Source organism: Perca flavescens, chromosome 6, assembly GCF_004354835.1.
Source record: "Perca flavescens isolate YP-PL-M2 chromosome 6, PFLA_1.0, whole genome shotgun sequence".
In the NCBI taxonomy this organism is placed as follows: Eukaryota; Metazoa; Chordata; class Actinopteri; order Perciformes; family Percidae; genus Perca; species Perca flavescens.
In genome coordinates this window covers 14,643,822-14,663,395 of record NC_041336.1, presented here as the reverse complement: position 1 = coordinate 14,663,395, position 19,574 = coordinate 14,643,822, and the positions used below count along the sequence as shown (strand labels likewise).

The window sequence follows — 19,574 nt, the reverse complement described above, 5'->3', positions numbered from 1 at the left end:
ATGCTTGGTTACTAGCTTTTTTTCTGTCATTTGGCCAGACTACAAAAAAAAACAACATTAAAATTATTGTTCAAAAGCAGTTCTGATTTCTCATTCAAGTAACCATTCAAATTCATTCAAATGACCGAGAAAATAATCCAAAACACAAACAGGAACTAACCATAAAACACAGTTTCAATGCTCACACTTGTATTAGCAAAAAATGAAATTATGAGCAAACCACAGTACTGAGTGGTGCTCATATATCTAGTTCCTGCTACCTGTTATGAACACTGCAATAAAATGTGTGCAGTATTGCTTGGTGACAGGTTACCAAAAATGAATCCATTAATAACTTATTTGAGAGTCCGGTTGACGTTAGATCTTGATGGCTTTTATTGATCTTGGAAACAATAGTTGGACAAATAGTAAAAGGTATAGTGCGTAGTTTCTGTCTCCCCCATGAAGAATTCTAAGTAATGACAACAACACTGTCGGCGCGTCCACATGATACAAGCCTTCCGTGATCGCGCACCGCCCCCAGCTCCTCCACGCAGTTTCAAATAGGACACGGAGGATTAAAAAAACATGATGGACTCTTCAGAAGAGGTTATTATCTTCACTCGAGCTTCTGCGCGGGAAAGTAACCGGATGACACAATCTTCTGAACATAGCCATACTGAGAAATACCGAGAGAGTTGTGTGGAGCGGATAGTCTTAATTAGCTTTGTAGCAACTCCTTTGGCAATGGCTTGAATGTAACGGACGTTCATCAATATCAAAAAGTTATGCACTAAAGCTTTAATAATAGTAGCTTAAGCTCCACTTACTAGAAATATCCCAGGGCTTTCAGTCAAAACCCATGGCTTTTATCTGCAGATGGAAGAATGAGTTTTGTTTACAAGCCCTAATTTGGCATAAGTATTACATATATTCCTAGGATTAGCTTGTTTCTGTTTGTTTTGAGTTTGATTTCAGTTTTTATATATATTTAACTATGTCCCATCTGCCTCCTTGAGTGGTCATTGTGAACAGAAGCCTAAAAAGTCTATCACGACCATTGTTAGCGCTAGGTTTTGGGTAGAAGAATAGTTCATTTTGTGATGACAAAGATGGTCTGACTTATTAAACATGTAAACAACATTAATCTATTCTACATAATGCAGAGACAATATGAGACTACAATACAATGTGACCTGGGGAGTTACTCTACACAATATCACAAGTTGCTTAGTCAATGAGAGATTTCAGAATAAATTAACATAAGAATTTCCCCTGAGGACTATTCTAATCAGAGTATACTATCGTTTTCTGTTCCTGCTTAATGAATCATACGAATTATAGTCACATTATAAATGGCAAGTATTTGCAGGGCTATTAGTTTGTTTCTTTAGGGGTCTAATAGAAGACATGCTTCATTTAGGGCACTGTAGTATCCCGCAGCAACACGGAATGAATTGCATTATTTCCAACAGCTGCCATTTTCCAATGATCTTATCACAAGTGCACTAACATAATGTGGCAGAGGAATGTATTATTCCAGACCAGCCATCTCACTCTCACTCCATAATAGCATACATCTTTCTGAGCAGGTCTTTTACTTCCAGCTATCCGTCCTCCACGCCCATTTCCCACACATTCTTTCTTAATTACAAAAGATGGATTCCGTCAGTAGATTCATTCCCGGTCAAGATTTATATTCAGCAGGAGTTTGCCTTTAAACTTTCATTTTAATGCTAATGCCTTGTGCTTTATTAACTCCCCGGTGTGTAAACCATGTTTGGTGGAATACACGACTGCCTGAACGCAATGACACCTCATTCAATTCGTTGATTAAATTTTGGTACATCTAAAGAGGTGTCCATAGAGATTTCACTGGGTAGGACAACTATTCATTCATCCTATTACTGGCTCCAGGCTTACTTTTCCTTATTGCAGAGCTGTTGATAGGTTTTTCTTGATTTCTGGCAGATAGTCGGAGAATCAAACAAGCACACCTCAAGTGCACCTTTTTCCAGGCATCTTGTAGGCCTAATCATGCAGCACTTATCACCTGCTTTGCCTTTCAAACTTGTTTGAAATGCTTCCATCTACTAGGCCATTACAGTCATAGTCAAAGTCCTGTATTGACATACAGCAGGATGAGTGATAATTTGTTATTTTCTCTGAATATGCCGATGGTTTGGGCATTACAGACCTTTTCCTAACATTTATTTACACTTTTATTGAAAATACATGGCATTTTGTTGCAGTAAATTTTTATGATGATCAATAGCGATCTCACATGCAATTGCTTTTTTAGAAAACAAAACCGTTAAATTATAGGCAGTAATTTAAGTCTTCACACAAAAAGAACAGCTCTTTAAATGTTGATGCAAATTTACTAGCCTACATTATTAGAAATGTACATTAGAGATATAGCTTAGATATGAGATAAAGTTACAGTTAGGTAAACTGATTAATCCCACAAATTCATGTAGAAAAATCCAATTATTTTTACAATGTAGGTCTGGTGTTGACATTTTAGTACCTTTCTCAATTCCAACAAAAAAAATCATATTTGCACAATAGAAGCGCCCTAAAACTGAAGTGGCTAAATGGCTGTGATTTTTCCACTGTGACATGTCAAAATGTCTTCGGAAAAGGCTTTTGTATAACTTGACTCTTTAGACTTTGTGGCACTGCTATGATTAGTGTTTAATGTTGTGTAGCTAATGGTGGTTTGATTTGGTTATACGGCAATAAAGTTACACTAGAAAGAACATGGACCTGTTTGTACTCAGAGAAACTAACCAGATGCACCATTTAGGCATTTGAAGCTTAAAGCCAACTGAATGGCTGGCTCTGGATTTCTAATGTCTTATTATGCCAGTTTTTTTTTAACAAGATTTCCATAAAGACACCCAAAAATGTTCACATTAGGGATCCAATACAGCAGCAATAGTTGATGACAGCTGTGATAGTAAACCAGTTGCGGGCCACAAAATCAAAACAGTTAGCTGAAAGATGCTAAAACGCTCTGTAGAGCTGAGAGGAACTGTAAAGTTGTGTAAAAATTCAGCAACCCCTTTCACATTGCACGTTTGCATGTAAACTGAGAAAAACTGAGGTTTAGGCAGCCGAGGAAGAGAAGAGAGAGGAAGTGATTCGTTGCTGTTGTTGCTATTTTCAGGATTCTGATTGGCTAACGTGGGCTTGAGCTTCTTGTTACACTGCCACCTACAGGTTTGGCATGCTCTTGACGGCATTGACGGCATGTATACACGGGTACGTGTAAACGCACACTTTTCTGAAAACTGACAGCTGTGCACAATGTTATTTTTGAAAAACGGAGAGGTTGAAATGTCCGTTTATGAAAACAACAGGTCACGTGTAAACTTAGCATTAAACTGCAAGGATTCTTTCCCAAAAAAGTTTTTGCAAAATGGTATATAAAAAATAAACTATTTGTGAACTGCAGCAGATGACAATAATCTGAACTGATAAGAGTATGCACCATACAATGAGAGAAGCTTTTCTCAGATTGCCACTGTTATTCATAAATATGTGCAAAACATTTGTTAATAGGCTGAGTTAATGCATTATTCAAAAGTGATTCAGGAGCAGCTTATTATAGACTGCTATCAAAGCGTTACTCAGTGTTGTACTTCTGCAAGGTTCTTTCCCCCCTTGATGTGCACCCAGAGAAACAATACAGCACACAGAGAAGGGACGTGAAAAAATATTTTAGTAAGAGCTAGGGACTCTAAAAAACATCCATCTCATCATGCCAATCAAACTAGTAAACATTTCAACCCAAAATGGATTGCCTTCCACCTCTTCTTGTACACCATCATCTCAATGGAGAGGCATCTTACTGCCCTAAGAAGTGGTGTAACAAACTTCACACCTCTCTCTTGTGTGTGGATCAAAGCAGCCACTTGCGACATGAACGCAAAAACATGGCGGTCTGATTACTTTAATAATACATGAGAAATCTAATGAACACATTCAGAAAGTGGCACATCAGCCGTCTGTGCGGCGCTGAGCATTGATTAAAGTTTGCCTGTTTGGCATTTGAATAATGAACAAACATTGTGGAAAAACGGCAGCCATTAACCTTTCAGCAAGTCCCTCTTATTCTAAGCAACGCCGCATCAGGAAGTTCCAATTCCTGATTCCTATTTTCCACTACATTACCCTTCTAAAAAAGATTCCAACGGTGTCCCTATCAACAGAAAGGTATGACAGAGGACTTTGTCATGTGCCACACAACAAGTTGATATACAAATCGATGTAGTTGCCCTTTTCTTACCATTCACGCGCCAGTCAATCTGCTTTTTTAGTCTCGTAATGTAAGAGATACCTGTGATATATATATAGTAAAACATTATACTGGAACTCAGTTTAAACAACTAATATTTTATTATTAAGATGTTTTGTGGAGTTTTCTTGTAAAGTTATGTTTACATTTAGGATTACACACAAAAATGTATTGTGTGACTCATTGAGGTCTAACAAACATGTTGGATGCATTTTCTTCCTCATAAAATGTTTGCCAAGCAGATATCATTAACAATTTAATTACATCCATGTTTACTTGCAAGCAAGTCTTTTTCACTGACTTTGCAGGCACATTGGTGCGTATTTTGTAGTGTACTACTTGTAGTGTGAAACCATTGATTGACTAATCTGCGTGCCCGTGCATGTTTCAATGAGTTTGAAATTTGGCTCCACTTTTGATTGGTTGTTAGAACCTGTGGCTTAAGTATAGAGCTGTTGTGTCATATTGTGAATGTATTACCTGATGAAGGTCCATGACCAAAACATAACTCTAACTAGAAGGGCACTCGGAGAGCGCATTCCTCTGCCAAGGCATGCCCAATTTGACAACGTTAATGCAGTGTGAATTTTCCCTGTCGGAAAATAGTTTTTCTGATTATTCCAACACCACATGAATGCAACACCAATGTCCTTTCTCACAATGTTAATTAAAGTGAAAAATAATTTGTTTATTGTCCCCCGTGATTTGAATAAGCTCCAAACTTTAATGGGTTCTTCCTTGGCCGATGCTACACTCTCCCACCAAGTCTCATGAAAATCGGGCCAATAGTTTCTTTTTCCATAATCCTGCTGACAGACTAACAAACCGACTACAATCTGACAAAGCAAACCAAAAACATAGCCTACATGGTGGAGGTAATAAATTCAGTGCTGACATTGTGTGGGATCTCAACCTTTTTTTAAATAGTGTACAAAATAAAATGTATGTATCTGTCTCTGTTGCTCAATGTCTGTTGAGTTTCTGTTCATTTTATTTATTTCTCCATGCCAAGGAAACCAGTAGCCTGGTGAGCTTGAATTCTGTTTGCAAAGTTGACTGCTTTCATAACTGACAATTCTACCATTACCATGCTGTGAGGATTGTTAAAAACAAAGTTTATATTTTCTTTGTGAAGTTTTCATTTTCTCCCAGAATCTGTGGTAACACTTAACTAAATACTGTACTGTAAATGTCTTTCACAGCAATGAGGTGGCAAATATGGCAAATAGGGTGTCTGCTTGTCTTGCTGTGCTTCCGATCATCTGTTTCCTGTTCAAAGAGTGGTCTTTGTGTTTTCCTGGCATAAGTTTCAACTTCCATTAATCCTACAAAATGTTGCAAATGGAGACATTTATTCTTTGCTCCAGGAAGTGGTACTGTAGCTTGTTCAAAGAGGCTTTTCAGGAAACAAAAGCAAAGCTTTCTTGTCATCTTTCAGAACACTGGACAACTTTTTTCAGTTCTTATCAGCAATCCACACTTGTAATTAAAATGATTTAAACAATAAGAAAAAAACAGACATCTACTCAGAATCTGTACAGCATTAGTGTGGATCGACGACAGTTCATTTACTGGGTAATCGCCGGAACCGCCTTGCAAAACTCTGAGCATTTTGGGAAACCACAACAAACTTTGAGCTAGCAAGCTACACGCCGAGAATGGTTTTGAAGAAAATTTGGACTGTGCAACAATGCAGGACTGCTTGGTTCTGGTATGATTGTTGAATAAAGATTTACAAGGAATACATTTACAGCATTTACAATCTAACTGGGCCATTTTGGGACAGATTGGCGGGGATTTGCTAGTAACAAGTTACTTTTAACCAATGTATCAAGCTAATCTAAATAGCTCATGTTACTGTGTGTATTTAATATTGTATGTAACATTTTCTTTTGCGTGATGCAAATGTTTCACCAAAACAAGTTCCTTCCCGAGAACATTTTGCAGGTCAACAGTTGCTGCGACTGGAGTTTAAGCATCACCCATGACTATTGTGATTGGTTTACATGAAACAAACCCAGACCGTTTTTTTTTTTTCCCTACCCAGGAGTGTATGTGTGAAGGGGCCAGACCTTACTCCGCAGCGCTGTGGATTAAGGTCTGGCAATGCAAGACTAGTACAGCAGCAACCATCCTCTCTATTCCATGGTGTTTGTACATTGATTTGTGATGACTTCGGAACAAAGCTAATGTAGAAGCAGCGAGAGAAAGAGCAGACACTGCTTTTGCTGGGACTCCATTCACCCATCACTTTGCTTGTTGTGACACATCTTTTAACATTGCATAAATAGTCATGCATTAGCAGACAGTAGCAGCAACTTTGAGTGCATAAAAGGATCTGGGAGTAAACATTTTTCACAATTATCCAGAGGAGAACATTAGTATTTATTAAGCTAGAGTGCTTTTACTGGACATATAAAAAGGAATATGTGTGGTATGATGAGTTTAATTCTGTCCAACTATAGGGTAGCTTTCTGAGAATAGATGACAGTGACACCTACAGCATGCTCACAGATCAACACAAAATACAATAAAGTAACAGCTTTATATCATCTATTGCAGCCATGCAGAAATGTAAGAGATGTCTGGTGAAGATGGTAAAAAAAAATGTCAGGTTCTGTGCTAATGTTCAGCATATGGTCACTAGATAAAAAAAAGTGTGACAACACCAAAATTTGCAAAACTTCTCTAAACAACTGCAAGAGCAAACATCTGTGGGGTATTTCCTGAAGCCACTTTCGAAATAAATTTTTTTTTAATGAACAGAAAGAAAAATAATAATGTCCAATTCCTCAATAAACTTCTTTTAAATTGAGTCAAGTGCCAAGTCTATGTCTTTTAGCTTAAATAGTGCAAAATGACTGAAATTAGACAGTTTGGAGATGGATGACCAGTAAATGTTTAATATCCAGGAACTGGAATTATCTTTCTAATATTATGCTTTTCAAAAACGCTATTTGCTTTTATCAAAGGTTCAAAATACAAGCATACCTGTATGTCAAAGAGGAAGATACGTTTGTTAAGTTTGAGAAAATTCTTGGGAGGATCATTTTAACAGACCGGTTCTTTTACAATAATTGGGATATCCTCTGAATAGAAGTGCTCATTGTGTAGTGTCAAAGTGCTCAAGTTGGAGCTTGTACAGGCAGTGTAACTCTCAGAACTATAATGACTTTGGAGGAAGGGTTGTGAGAAAAACTCTCCTTGTAACTTCTGCAATTTCTTTGCTCCATCCATTGAAACTCTCCTGAGGGAATTACTGAAAAGGAAAAAAAAAGTGAGAAACAAATCCTCTTGAACTGTAAACAGTGAAAAGACATGTTTCATGTTGACAAGGAACTCATCTACAACAAACAGTATCCCATAATTTACCTTCATATTCTACTATTGTCCATTAGCACAATACATTTTTAGAGAAACAAATGCTGTCACAATACCGGAGCAGTCTTGGGTATTCGCTAACATATACACTGGCAGGCTGAGATCCCACTGGTGGAAACTGATGGCCAATTGTTTGCTTTGATTAGTCAACCTCACCTGAGGCCGAAGCAAGATCAACATGCCCTCACTGTAAAAACGGATTTTGGAGGGTAGTAAATACAACACATGCAAATTGTTTAAATTTTACTGCAAATATATTAGTCAGTAAGCAAATATACAATAATGGGTAAATTCTACCTACATTACATATTTTATAACAGTAACATTTGCAGCCTAAACAAATATAATAAAATCTACCCCAAAATGATAAGTCTGCAGTTCAAAGTGCACATGCGTCAGTGCTGGTTCTTGGCCAAGATCTATCGTTTCACTGGTATGGCGGGACACTGGAGTCAAGCTGTTTGGTTTAGCTAAGGTAAAATTCCTTTTTAACAGGTGGCTGTGTGTAATAAAGTTATTTAATGGTTGGTTTAGAGTGTGTATTTGGCTTGCTTCTCTAGGCTGTTAACAAGTTACTCAATGGCAGTCTGTCATTAAAAGTTAGCAAGCTACCGAGTGCCAGCTAGCTAGCTAATGCCAGAGTTGAAAGGTAGCTTCTAATGTTACTAAAACGTAGCAATGTGGAGATTGTTGGAAGAGATGTTAGTTACGTTACTTCAAACTAGCTAACGTTACCTGTCGTGGCATTTGACAGTGTCACAATGTAACGTTATTGCTTTCACAGCTGAACCATGTAGGCTCTAAATGTAAGCTAACTGTTAGCTAACATTACAGGTAATGTCACCTAACGTTAGCTAGGTAGCCCGATAGATACAGTAAGGTTACCTAATAGTATTGATAAGCCCCGACATTACCTGCTTTTGAGAAAATATATTTTAGGCCAACCTTAGCTACATAAAGTTTGGCTTACTCAGCTTTCATCTTACCAAATCCGTTTGTTATTTAATATACAATACAATTGAGATAGGGGTGGATAAAAAAGGGTGAACTCAACTGTGAGGGCAGTGCAAAACCGGTCAATCTCTGTTACATGCATACGCTAACTACAATACACAAATACACTGTAAATGAGGTGTGTGTATATATATATATATATATATATATATATATATATATATATATATATATATATATATATATATATAGTACATAGAAACTGTGGATACTTGGCACAGCCACCATTATGGGACAGACATGCCACCCCTTCTAATGTCAGTTTAGTTTGTATGAGGCAGGAGGTCTATCCACAATTAAAATTAGAATGTAACTTGGTTATATTAATAATGCAGGTTTTTAAACCAACATACTTTATGCAAACTTTCTCACATTACTGCTAATCAGTTACTAAAATAGGGTTTTAAAAACATTTGAGGTGAGAAATAGGCAATAAAGTCACAGTTTTAATTTGTCACTGAATTGTAATGAAGTGCTGATTATTAAAAACAAACTCTACTTGGGTTGATTTGGCTTAACCAAGAAAACATGATCGATGAATGTATTGGGATAGTATCTTGTTATTGTCCTTAACTTAAAAGTGCATATTTTTGTTTCTCTTTTTAACATGAAGGATGAAAATGAGGACAACATGGACTAAACCATGAAGGTGCTTGTGATCCATAATCCTGCAGCCAAGGAGCATACAGCAGATGCGTTGATTGCGATGGAGGGAAACAAAGTTCTGAACGTGTGTGGAAACCGAACCAAGGCATGTGTGCTGTTGATGGGATTGATCTATGCTCTCAAACTTGAGTATTCCAAGAAGCTTGAGTATACTTAAAGTATTTCAGAAACTCTTTTCGTGCTTGACAGAGCAAAGCTGCTCAAGAAGGTCCAGAGCCTCAAAAGTAAGCTAATGATGAACTGTTTGTCACCGTATGCAGGCACAGACTGTTTCCTGGGAATTTACTGTTGGTGCTGAAGAATGCTCACTGTACAATGCAATCAGACAATTTCATCTCCCAAAGAGCAGTGTCACATTGAAATTCACTACATTCAAATAATGCATATCATCTCATGGATCAATGTTATTCAAAAGATACATATTGGTTGAGCAAGGACTGAACTCAGTGTGTTTCTGACTGGTACTAGGCTGTCAATTCATTTAACCAAAGGGACACGGTGTTGAGGTGTGGAAAATGCTGTTTTTTGTTCAGGCACAGACTGACTGACTGGTTATCTTCAACAATCCCATAAGGCTTTGCAAATGTAAGATTTTCATGTTTTGTATAACAAACAAACTGGAATCCACATATGAAGGGTTTAAGAAACTTGTTTCAGTTGAATATGCAGAGTGGAGAGGGTTCTTTTGTACCTCTTCCTGTCCTTATTTTTTTGAACATTTCACTGATTAAAAGAAATTGACATGATCAAATATCTCCTGTGTCTGACAATATTTTTTTAAAGTAAAGTTTACCTTCCCTGAATAAGTAATTAATTACTTATATTGTTCAATTATCAATAACAATTATTAAGTAGTAAGTGCTTACAATCAAGAGGTAATGTTACTTACTTTTTATAAGTAATCAGTTGTGTAATGTATTGAGAAATATTAGTTAGACTTTACCTAATTTATTTTAGTGTATCATAACTGTTAGGAGCTGGTGAAAAAGACCGGTGCAACATCCATTATTTGGACTTGGTTTGGATTTAAGCCGCTGCAACGGACCTGTGGTCGAGCTGTACCATGGAGCCTTTCACCAGCCTGACAATTCACTATATAACGGATGATTGGAATCTTGGCAGCCGGTGTTTGCAGACGTTGTACTTCCCCGCTCAACATACAGCTGTGTGCGCAGCGGCAGAGTGGGACCAAAAAATGTACCGGGACGTTTACGCCGGATGGTGTTGCTAACAACTTGCAATGTATAACTATTATCAGACCGGGCCACCGGGAAAAGTCCCGACTTTGTTGTGTGTGTGTGTGTGTGTGTGTGTGTGTGTGTGTGTGTGTGTGTGTGTGTGTGTGTGTTTGTGTGTGTGCGCGTGCGTGCGTGCTTAAATGTGTTACATTAGGCTGCAGGTAAGAATCTTTGTTTGAAATATGTTTTTATTTCAAGTATCTGTGGATCTTTGCCTAATACTGAAAGTATTTTCAGTACAGTGTCTGTTCCTTAACTAAAGAGACACCAGGTTTTCCTGTTCTCTGCATCTTGGGTGGCATTTAAGAACCAAGGACTTAAACTTACTAAGTGTAGTGCCTTTTAGAATGGTTTGCACTAAAGAGAAGACACCCAATACTTTAAGCTTTTTCTTTGTCAAAGTCTCTGCAACTAGTGTACTTGAATTTTATTTATCTGCAACATTATGTTGTATAATTACAGTTTTGAACAATACATGTTCTCAAAACTACATACTATGTTTCTTTCTCTTTTAAAAAAAAAAAGAAAAAAATACATTTAGCAGTTTGGTTTTCCTTAGGGTCTATGTAACCTGGTCTGAAATGGTTCTATTATAATTTATATATCGCGATATATATCATTATCGCAAGAGGCTGCAATGTATATCGCAATATGGATTTTAGGCCATATCGCCCATCCCTAGGTCCTGACCTCTTGCGCCTATCAAATGTTGAACTTGGTGCCATGACTTCCAATTTGCTCGTCTCATGGTTACAGCACGGCAGGTGGTAGCCAGAACAAGTTTTCATAGTGCAGCTTTAATCTGTAATACACAAACTATTTTACTAAAGAAACATATACTGTATGAAATTTCCATTCTACTGTACAATAGATGGAACAAAGAGCTCAATCCATAAAATGTCAGCATATCACTTTAGGCTTTACCATTGTCAGGGACTTGTTTTGTTTTTTTAAGTGAGTTAAGCAGTTCTAACTTTTACATGACAATGTTTCTCTGCAGATCTAACACAAGGTTTACTGTATCAGAAACAATGGCATTTTATTTGTGAAAACAGGTCAAGAGAACAAGATTCTTTCCTTATATTTTGGCTGGCAGTAGAAACTCTTTGTTCCCTTGGGAACATGCTGATTTTGGGTCTGTATTCCCCTCTGATTCGTTCATATGCCGTTGGCAATGTCTGATAACACTGCCATTGTTTGATAGCATTGGAACACACACACACATACATACACAGATGTGCATGTGCACACAGTCACGAACACACGCACCACTGCTGTAGGAGGGGGACAAGTGTCAGCTGGAGGCATAGAAAGATAGGCCGCCTCCGCTACACAGTTAATCTTAATGAAAAACGAGTCTGCCTGCAGACTGGGTACTTTGGCTGACATCCATTGATGTTCTTTCCTCAATGTATTTTTTTATTTTCTTATATTTATATATTTTTTTATAAAGCATCATGGAGCTTAAATTGAATGTATTTTCAAGTGTTTTAAACTATTACTCAGCTATTGTATTTCAATTGAATTATGAGAGGTACCATTTGTGCATGACGAGCCAGCGGCAACTGTACAGATTATCCGAAAAATCAATTAATCAGTTCATCGTTTGTTTTATTAAACAATGAATCAATCATGAACTGTCTATAAAATATCAAAGTTAACAGAAGACACAGTGACATCACCCATAGGTGTTGAATTTTCCAGTGATATTAAAACAGAGAAACACATTTGAAAATGTGTCATCAGCAAACTGTGTTCATTTATTACTAATTAATCCATTGTTTCAACAGTAGTACATATTATGTTCTAACAACAGCACATTACAGTATATATTGCAGGAAACCTGGTGGTAATTTCTATTTCCATTCAATTCATCTTCTAATTTTTATGATGTGAGGGTGTTGAGTATTTAATTGCTATGAATATTAATGTGAATTATTGGCTGCAGCTTTGTTTAAAAGCAGCTGTTCTGGCTGTTGTTCTTAGATAAGGAAAATATTTAATGAAGAAAAATATTTTGTATTACAAGGCAATTAAGAAAGAAAATGAACAGGCAATTACCGCAACTTGCTGTTTATAGTACTCCAGGGCTACTCTATAAACTAGGCTAAATCTGTGACTGAGTCCAACTGCATGCAATTAAGCTTGTTTTGGTCCAGTGTTTCAAGTTAAATCATGGCTCTTTAAAAACAATATTTTGGGGTTTTTTTGTTGGTTTTTTAAAACATTGTATGCATTACTGGCAGCCTAGTCTCGGATTGCCAGACCTTCCTCCACAGCGCTGCGGAGGAGGGTCTGGCGAGTCCACACAGCATTCCAGGATGGGAGAAAAACATGCTCGCGTTTATTGGCATTTCTTTAAAGGGGAACTATGCAGTTTTTTTAGTTTAACTGAACAGCTTCGGAGTCTATGGAATGGTTATATGACTTTTTTCGAGTTGAATGGTGGTCGTCTCGCTTCCCCCTAGCGCCTGTGAGTGGAAAAACCACCCTTGCAACTTTGACCTTGCAGCGTCAGGAAGTATCGCGTGATATCAGGTCTCACGATGTAATGAATTGCTTCACAGCACTGCACACATACGCCCATTCAGGAACCGGCTAACAAGGTAGCGATGGAGTTTTTCACACCATCGTCATGGCTGAGCCGTAAAAAAAGAAGCAGAAAGCTAGGAAAGCATTGTCGGAGGAACAGAGAAAGAGGAAACGGCAGACTGACCGGGCGAGGAGTCAGACACAAGTAGCTGTAGGGGGAGCTCTATAGAGAAACCTGCAAGAAAACAGCAAAGAAATGGCCAAAACTGCATAGCGCCACTCCAAACCAATAACAATTGTCTTGGGCAGCACTTAGCGCTGAACAAAATGACAGTGCCTCTGCAAAATAGCCTCGGGAAGGAACATCTTTTGGTGGAACGTGTACGTTCAAAAGTTGTTTTAGAAATGCAAGAGAAAACTCAGATTGGACAGATAGTCTAGCTAGCTGTCCGGACTTACCCTGCAGAGATCTAAAGAGCAGTTAACCATAGCCCTCATAAATCCACCAGAGTTTAAAATGCCAACACAGAGAAATCGGAAGTTGACAGACATCCAGCCGAAAATAAAAGACATCCAGCGAAATTTCTGGCAGCACCTGAACTAGTGGAACGTTGTCAATATAGACTCCTAGCAGCCCAAAGCATACAGCCAGTTATATTAAAAGTGCAACTAACAATTACCTGCACAAAATAGGCTGAGAAAAAAATCAATTTCATGTAACAACACAGACTGTATTACCTGAAAAACAGTAAATGCTTTCATATTTTTTTCAAGAAACCTTTTTTCTTCAGCAGATTGAACACCATACAGTTCATATTGCACATGTACACTAGATGTGTGTAGAACCAGCAGAACTAGAAGCTATTTACCCATAAGGCCAGAGTGTAACAAAGCCTGAATTGGTTTCCACTCTTACTGTAAACAAGTGCCTTGAGCTGAGGTCCTGACCTCTTGCGCCTGTCAAATGTTGAACTTGGTGCCATGACTTCCAATTTGCTTGTCTCATGGTTGCAGCACGGGGGGAGCTTGTCATGACTGGTTTGCAGAGAGGCATGCAGCTCAGTTAGAGTGTCTTGCCCCTCCGGCAGGTTTTCTTTTCGGGGTTCTTGGCATGACATAGTGCATTAAGACTCAGACTACATAAGTGAATAAGGGGGTTTGACACTCCACCCCCAAATAGACAAAGGCTTGGACACTTAATTAAGTCCTCACAGTTCTGTTCACTACTTATTAATGTAAGGGATTACTGAGTCCAGACTAAATGATCGCATGAGCTTTGTCAGAAGTGGTCTTCCCATCTTATGCAAATATAAAACAGCAGGACCTGTGTGATTACAAGAATTGCACAAATGGAGTATTTTGGTGAATTCTATTTCCAATCTATTCAGACTGTTTTCAAGTACTGTATTTGCCAAACCAGCCCAGTTTCCTAGAAATTACCTTTATTCACTGCAATTTGTTTTGGTTAATTGTTAAACACGTCCTGTCTTATGCTATAATATAGCCAGTGGAAGTTTTGCAGATGCAGTAAATTTAGACATGTTGCTACTTGGCAGATTTGTTCCTTAAAAATGCTTGCCTCTTCTGTTAAAAGTAATTTGGGTGGCATTACTGTACGTTTCTCCCTAAACTTATTTGCTGTTGCAAACTTATATTAATGTAATTTCTAGGACACAGGGTTGACCAAATAGCTCAATTATGTCCAATGCAGTTTCTTTAGAACTATGTCAAAATGAAAGTTTGCATTTAAGTTAGACTTAAATTATTGTAAGAAAACAAAGAGACTTAAGTTTGTTACGTTCTGTCCTTTTTCAATCATTGTTTAGCAGCTCTTTGTCCTGGATCTGAAATGGTAAATGCTCTTGAACCAGTAAAATAACTTAAAGACATCATCATTACCAAGGAAAATTGGTGCTCAAAGCCAAAGAGCTGGTAACAGAATTATTTTTGACCCTTTATTGAAATGCTGTGAAGCAGAACAGAAAGCAAGAATGACACATTTGAATAGAGTCTGCCGCAAGTATAGCAGTAAGTGTCAAGATGCTGCTGAGTTACTGAGCTGTTTGACTTCCTGAAAACCTGATGTAGCCACATACAGTATTTTATGACCAGGGAAAGATTTACAAGCACAACAGGGATATACATTAATTCTGCAAGCTTATTAGCCCTGTGCTGTTTTCTTTATGTCAGGAGCAAATGTGGTGAGAGACAATTATCCACAATAAGATGCAATCTAAATTATCCAACGATCCATACACACTGGAACTGGTGGCAACATTTCTCCTCTTGGTGAGTCAGTGCAAGTTTCTAATTGGATGCTACCCAATTACAATCACTGGTTTTATGATGGAAAGTGTTCATGTGAGGTTTTATAGACGAGGTATTTGAAATATCGGACTATTGCAAAAAGATTCTTGGTCTATTAAAACACCCCCTCAAACACTTTCATCACTTTATCAGCTCTGAAGTACACCACCTTTCAAGTCACCAGACATCCTTGTATAGGCCTAAAGCCTGTAACACACTTCTTCTGGTGTGTGTGTGTGTGTGTGTGTGTGTGTGTGTGTGTGTGTGTGTGTGTGTGTGTGTGTGTGTGTGTGTATAGTCAAAGTTGCAGGTCTAAAGCAATTATGTGCCACAGACAAGCCTTTTGTTACACTACGACAAACCAATTTCCTGAATATATGGCAGCCAAGTGACTCATCACTTTACTTATTCAGGTCCCTTAGCATACAAGTAACACATAGGGCCTTTTGAAATAAGCCATATTTCTTATTTAAATAAATCAATAACCACCATCTGCACACACCCCACAAGATCACAAAATTCTCAATCTATCCAACCTTCACTGGTTTCAAATAGCGGGTAATCAAAATACTGAGGCAAACCAGCTTCATAAAGCAAGAATTGTTGTTAGGTGAACTAAATTGAAAGGTTCCATTAAATAGAAGGCGCCTCATCAGGTCTGAATAATAATGACACTGGTGCCCATCTCATATTAAGTCTTGGCTTTATGTGGCAGACAGCTTGAGCGGCCCAGGCTGAAATTGAATTTGGTTCATTTCCTTTGGCTGTCTAATTCTTTTGTGCACTTCTCCTCTACTTGGCATTGATTGTTACGATACTAGGTGCATCTAGGCTAACTTTTATCCATGGGTGCAAATGCACACACGCACACACACACACAAACGGTGCATCTGTGCATGAAAAATAAAAACATCATGGTAGTATAATACAACCACTTACAGAGATTTTACAAAAAAGTAAAGAAGTATCCAAGTTTGTAACACACAAAGTAAAGAGGTATCCAAGGAAGTAATACAAAGAAAGATTTTGTTAAAACAGCGACGTGTCATACTGTACATGTTATGCTGGATTCTGCTCAGTGCATGATGGGATTGGCTCCAGACCTCATGACCCTGAATGTGAACATGTAAGGCAAAAATAACTTAAATGAATGAGGGTGAATGGCCTCCATCTCATTAACAATATTAAAGTGAGCAGCAGGCAGATTGTACATTAAACTACACCCACTGCTGTCTGTCCAAGTTTTTTGGTCTTGAGTTTGTCAGAACATATTTTGGCGAAGCACATGGTGCAGTTAGGACACAGTTTTTGTCATTGTTTCAATTTTGGATCCAAAGAGTATGTATTTTAGCTAATTAGAGTGTGTTGGGTCTGCTTCAGGCTCTGACCATCAGTCATGGCATTTTTGTCCAAGCTCTGGGACTCTTTTAGTGCCAGTAATCCTTTCTGGTTTTTCCAGGCAGCTGCTCCAGCTTTTGCTCCCAGATTAGCACTAATGTCAATAATGATCACACTGTGCAGAAAAAACATCAAAGATGGTCGAGCCAAGTCTTAAGTACCACTTTGTTTAACATGTCTCTGAGGAAGGGGAAAATCCATAATTAGAGAAAACAAAGACTTAGATCTTCTGAGCAAGAGGATATACAGTAAGTTGTATGCACTGTGTACAGCAGCATTATCTAGTATTTTAATGTTTAACAGTTGCGCCACTCATTAATGATGCAGATTCCTCTAGCGCCAATCAGTAACATGCGCCTGCCTATTTTAATCTGCATGTGTAGCCATTATAAAATCCACAACACCATAGCAAAGATACAGTATGTATCAATCCCTAAAGTACTTTAAACATATCAAAACATTAAACATATGCTAATTTAATCAAGGAGGAGTGTTGTAGAAGTTATGTGGAATTTAATTGAATGCTGCCAGGCTATTCTGAATATACACAATATATGTTTGGATCCAGACGTCAGTCCTATTTGTATTAGGTTCAAATGAATTTGAATTACATTTTATCCCACAATTCAGTATTGAATGCTCTTATTGAATGAAAATAACATGAATCAAATAATTTACATCAATCAGATTATTTCAAAAGAGAGGAATCACCACTCTGTAGAGGTTGTTGGACTGCAAAAACCCAAGCGGATACCGATATTGATATTTGAGAATTATTAAAAATAAAAAACAACCATACAGTGGGGAAAACAAGTATTTGATAAACTGCCGATTTTGCAGGTTTTCCTACTTACAAAAGCATGTAGAGGTCTGTAATTTATATCATAGGTACACTTCAACTGTGAGAGACGGAATCTAAAACAAAAATCCAGAAAATCACATAGTATGATTTTTAAATAATTAATTTTCATTTTATTGCATGACATAAGTATTTTATCACCACCAACCAGTAAGAATTCCAGCTCTCACAGACCTGTTAGTTTTTCTTTAAGAAGCCCTCCTGTTCTCCACTCATTACCTGTATTAACTGCACCTGTTTGAACTCGTTAACTGTAAAAAAGACACCTGTCCACACACTCAATCAAACAGACTCCAACCTCTCCACAATGGACAAGACCAGAGAGCTGTGTAAGGACATCTGGGATAAAATTGTAGACCTGCACACGTCTGAAGTTTGCCAAAGACCATCTGGATGATCCAGAGGAGGAATGGGAGAAGGTCATGTGGTCTGATGAGACAAAAATAGAGCTTTTTGGTCTAAACCATGTTTGGAGGAAGAAGAAAGATGAGTACAACCCCAAGAACACCATCCCAATCGTGAAGCATGGAGGTGGAAACATAATTCTTTGGGGATGCTTTTCTGCAAAGGGGACAGGACGACTGCACCATATTGAGGGGAGGATGGATGGGGCCATGTATCGCGAGATCTTGGCCAACAACCTCCTCCCCTCAGTAAGATCATTTAAGATGGGTCGTGGCTGGGTCTTCCAGCATGACAACGACCCGAAACACGCAGCCAGGGCAACTACGGAGTGGCTCCGTAAGAAGCATCTCAAGGTCCTGGAGTGGCTTAGCCAGTCTCCAGACCTGAACACAATAGAAAATCTTTGGAGGGAGCTGAAAGTCCGTATTGCCCAGCGACAGCCGCGAAAGGATCTGGAGAAGGTCTGTATGGAGGTGTGGGCCAAAATCCCTGCTGCAGTGTGTGCAAACCTGGTCAAGAACTACAGGAAACGTATGATCTCTGTAATTGCAAACAAAGTTTTCTGTACCAAATATTAAGTTCTGCTTTTCTGATGTATCAAATACTTATGTCATGCAATAAAATGCAAATTATTTAAAAATCATACAATGTGATTTTCTGTATTTTTGATTTAGATTCCGTCACTCACAGTTGAAGAGTACCTATGATAAAAATTACAGGCTTCTACATGTCAATGTCAATGTATTAGTTCAGCACTAGAGAGTGGTGGTCTTTTGGCTAACAAACAATCTTTGGCTGAATAATTGCACTGGCTTGCTGTAAGCACATGAAATAATTTTCTTCTTCCTTGCTTAAATTTATATTTTTTTGAAATATTTTCTGTGAAAAATTCCTAAACTGCCTTTATTGAAAGTTCTTATCATTTATCGATGTGGCAGGAGGTGAAAGGGAAAGGCAGCAAATTCTCACATTAATTGGGTCATACCTGAAGTGTGGTGATGGAATTTCTAGTGAAATCCCATACTCCTGAGAGTGTGTGCTAAGTTCAGATAAGCCTCCACTGCATGGATTCTCCATCTTATCTTGAGCCAGCAATAGGACTGCGAGGTTGAATAATCTGGGGAAGGTTGGGGAGCAATAGTTTAGGCATCCATAGGTTCCTAAAAGCAATTTGACAATGCTTCCACACTCTAATAAGTGTGGCAAGTCCCCTTACTGTCAGTGAAGGATGCCAAAAAAGGTTCCTACTTGACATTATCTCTTACAATAATATAAAACTAATAACTGTGCAGTCTTCTCCGTGAACCATCACCTTATCGTGGTGGAGAGGTTTGTGTGTCTCTGTGAACCTGAGGGCTGTGTTGTCTGGAGCTTTGTGCTCCTGGTAGGGTCTCCCAAGGCAAAGTGGTCTCAGGTGAGGGGCCAGACAAAGAATGGTTCAAAAACCCCAATGAAGAAGCAAGGTAGAGATGGGTGACCCTGCCCGGAGGAA

The 19,574-nt window shown here is 38.2% G+C and overlaps 1 long non-coding RNA gene across 3 annotated transcripts in view; it reads right to left on the bottom strand.

Annotated features, from left to right (window-relative positions):
• Positions 1 to 7,339: 7,339 nt before the first annotated feature.
• LOC114556500 (uncharacterized) overlaps positions 7,340 to 19,574 on the bottom strand; it is a 51,094-nt gene continuing 38,859 nt past the window's right edge. For 2 of the 3 annotated variants that reach the window (XR_003692690.1, XR_003692691.1), the window contains exons 5-6: positions 19,068 to 19,199; positions 15,673 to 16,532 (exon numbers count right to left, since the gene is read on the bottom strand). This is a non-coding gene — a long non-coding RNA (uncharacterized LOC114556500). Of the gene's footprint in view, positions 7,542 to 15,672; positions 16,533 to 19,067; positions 19,200 to 19,574 lie in introns of those variants that run through there. The other variant, XR_003692692.1, reaches the window with a different exon arrangement.